At 44.3% G+C, this 3740-nt stretch overlaps 1 pseudogene; it reads right to left on the bottom strand.

Moving 5' to 3' along the window:
• LOC107109705 overlaps positions 1 to 3450 on the bottom strand; it is a 4534-nt pseudogene extending 1084 nt beyond the window's left edge.
• Between the last annotated feature and the right edge of the window lie 290 nt (positions 3451 to 3740).

Consider the following 3740-nt stretch of genomic DNA (forward strand, 5'->3'; position numbering starts at 1 on the left):
GATGACGTTGGGGCTTCAGGACCCGTATGTCGTATCCCCACACTGCCACCGCCTGGCCGGAGCATCCCACTGCAGGGATTTTTCTTGTAGCCAAGTAGTTTCTACCACCTTCCGATCCTGGAGCAGGACGTCCCAACCGACAGCTAACACCTTCCCACAGGGGAGTTGGTGTGCCCACCCTCTCTAAGGAGTGGTTCCCATTTTATCTACTTGCTGAGGCTTTCGAATTGCTGGGTGGACGATGAGCTGGGGACAACAGGCTGGCTGCTCACACTATAAAGTAGAGATATAAACTTTATAAAGAACACAAACACAAAGTTTTTTTAAAACTTTAAATAAAATATGCGCAAAACACTAGCACTCTAGCAATATTTTGTTCATCTAACCGTCCGATAACTGACAATTCTTGCTCTGAATTATTGCATCAAAATATCTGTGCTGTAGCAATCTTGAGTATGCTGTTCAGGTGTGTATTTGTAAGCTGCAAACCTACTTTTGAGTTGACATTCATTACAAAAATCTCATGCTCAGTGTTCTAAGCCTAGGGCCCAGGGAAAACATAAATTGCTTCATGTGCTGGTCAAGAACATGAGAAGGCATCCTCACGGAGACTGAAAGCTATGTGTTTGTATCCAAAATTGTAGTTTTTCCCACTGAAATAACTACAACTCCTATGATGTAATGCAAGAATAGAGAGACAGAAATCTACAGTGGTCAGTATCAACTGGCTATCTGGGAAGTCTAGGTTCAAAATCCCCAATCTACAAAGGAAATGTGCTGAGTGAACCTGGTCTGGACACACACTCTCAACCTAATCCACCTCACTGGCTTGTTGTTGTTCCTCATCTAAATAGTTCACATCGCTTTCCTACTGAGAAAGACTGTTTCATGAGGGCATGAATACAGTGAAAAGGGGGAGGGAATCCTGTTGCATCCAGGAAAGCCCTGGCACAATGAGCCCAACAAAACACACACTGTAGCAAAAAATACAAAATCTCATACCTTGAATAAAACTTTGTTGATCTTAAAGGTGCTTTGTAGTTCTCCTGTGTGATTGAGGTGGCTGAGGAAAGCAAGGCAGGAGGAAGGGGAGGAGCCTCAGCCAATAGAGGGTAAGAAAGGCTTGCCTTTGTCTCCTGTGTGATTGAGACAGCCTGGCCAGGAAGCAAACTCTGGCTCATTCCCTCCCTTCCCCTGGGAGGAGTAGGGGGAGGAGCCTCAGCCAGTGCATGGAACAGAAGCTTGCCTATCTATCTATCTCTCCTGTGCAACTGAGAGTTTGGTAAAACAAGCTGTGATGTAGAAGCAGCAGCAGACCCAGGGCAAGAAAAGCCTAGGACCCAGGGAAAACACAAAATGGCTGGCCATTGTGAGCTTTTGTACATAAATTGCTTCATGTGCTGGTCAAGAACATGAGAAGGCATCCTGACGCAGACTGAGAGCTATGTGTTTTTATCCAAAATTGTAGTCTTCCCCATTGAAATAACTACAACTCCTATGAGGTAATGCAAGAATAGAGAGACAGCAATCTACAGTGGTCAATATCAACTGGCTATCTGGGAAGTCTAGGTTCAAAATCTCCAATCTACAAAGGAAATGTGCTGAGTGAACTTGGTCTGGACACACACTCTCAACCTAATCCACCTCACTGGCTTGTTGTTGTTCCTCATCTAAATAGTTCACATTGCTTTCCTACTGAGAAAGACTGTTTCATGGGAGCATGAATACAGTGAAAAGGAGGAGGGAATCCAGTTGCACCCAGGAGAGCCCTGGCACAATGAGCCCAACAAAACACACACTGTAGCAAAAAATACAAAATCTCATACCTTGAATAAAACTTTGTTGATCTTAAAGGTGCCTTGTAGTTCTCCTGTGTGATTGAGGTGGCTGAGGAAAGCAAGGCAGGAGGAAGGGGAGGAGCCTCAGCCAATGGAGGGTAAGAAAGGCTTGCCTTTGTCTCTTCTTTGTCTCCTGTGTGATTGAGACAGCCTGGCCAGGAAGCAAACTCTGGCTCATTCCCTCCCTTCCCCTGGGAGGAGTAGGGGGAGGAGCCTCAGCCAGTGCATGGAACAGAAGCTTGCCTATCTATCTATCTCTCCTGTGCAACTGAGAGTTTGGTAAAACAAGCTGTGATGTAGAAGCAGCAGCAGACCCAGGGCAAGAAACAGGAGATAGCCATTTCCTTGCAGACTGGATAGGAGCCCTCCGAGGGCCTGATCTAGCCCACAGGCTGCATGTTTGGCACCCCTGCTGTAAGGTGTTTACGCCTGACTGCAGCTTTCCAGCTGTCACACCCAGCTTTGTGGAATTATAACCGAGTTCCCCTACATTATTTTCACCTGGATTAAGAAGTCCCAGGGTCGTTGTGCCCTCAGGTTTTCTTCTTTCAAACTCACACTGAGCATTAGCAGGCCATATTGTTAATTTCCCTCCCGATTCTCTGATGATTCATTCAATCAGTTCCTGTTCCCTCTCTAAATTACCGTTCCTTATTATTTTTTTTCTTCAAGCAGCTCTTTGTCTTTCCTCTTGCTCCTGATTTTACTGGAATGAAAGAAATACTCAACCCCTATGATATACTTTTTGTGTTCTTTGCTGGGAGTTTTACAGTCTCTGATGTCTGTTTCCATGGAACTCGGGTCTTTCTCAAGACCATCGTCTTCTTCTCCAGCTGACTGTGGAGCCATTTTATCTTTCTGCTTCCTGCTTTTCTGATGGTCTGCCATAAAGTCTATGTTTCAAACTTTGAATTCGTTCCTAGCTGAGTATTTTCATTCCCAATTGCAGTAGTATTTTTTTCTGGTTTCCGGTTTGTTATAAACCATAGCATTAGTACACATCAGTTTGAAGTTGTCCTTTAGTTCTTCTGTGGACTGGTATCCATTGTTCTTGATCTTCTCTTTCATAGTACTAACATCCATTGGGTGTTTAAGGATCATGGAGTAGGTGGGAGCAAAAAAGTCAGTCACGGGGAATGAAAAGAAAACATTTGGAGCCTTTCTTTGCAGCTGTCCCACAAGTTGATTCAAAGCTTCTTGTTCCCGTTCTTCTTGTTTTGCTAAGCTGCTTGCCAGTGGTTTTTCTGTGGGCAATTCCAGTCTTATAGTGTTTTGGCCTTTCATGTCTCTTTTCCCTTCACTCTCTCCATGTCTCTTTCTCCTTCACTTTCTCCATGGTCTTTATCTAAATTCTTTTTATCTTCCTTGACTTGTCTCCCCCCCCCTTCTCTGGAAACTTGCTTTTCTTCTTTCTTTCTCTTCTTTCTTTTCTTGTCTTTGTGTTTTTCATGTTCATTTTTGTCTTCATGCAGTACAGGATCAGGTACTGAACTTTGAGTAGAAAGTTCAGCAATTTCATTTCCCCCCACTTTTATACAAGCTTTAAAAGTTTCTCAACATAATCTTCATATAAGTTTTCTTCTGCCTTGTGCTTCTTGTGTTTCTTGCCCATGGGGCCCCAGCTCGGTCAAGCTGCTTCTCGTGGCTCTGTTCCCCTCCCTCCCTCTCTATCTCCCCAGCTATCAGTTTTTCATATAATAGGATAATTGTCAGAACTTAGAGTGGGTCTCTCTGGCTGTTACTGTGGGGACATCGATCTGTTTGAGAGAAACCGAACAACTGAGTTACAAGGATCTCCCTGCTGCTCAGTTGTTTTCATGAAGGCTTACCCCTGCTTTCTGCTCTTCACAAACTGCACCAAAATTCATGGAAGTCCATGGTGGTTCTTCAGTTTGTGCCTCA

Source organism: Gekko japonicus, unplaced genomic scaffold (genome assembly GCF_001447785.1).
Source record: "Gekko japonicus isolate JY-2015 unplaced genomic scaffold, Gekko_japonicus_V1.1 scaffold1776, whole genome shotgun sequence".
NCBI classification, from domain to species: Eukaryota; Metazoa; Chordata; class Lepidosauria; order Squamata; family Gekkonidae; genus Gekko; species Gekko japonicus.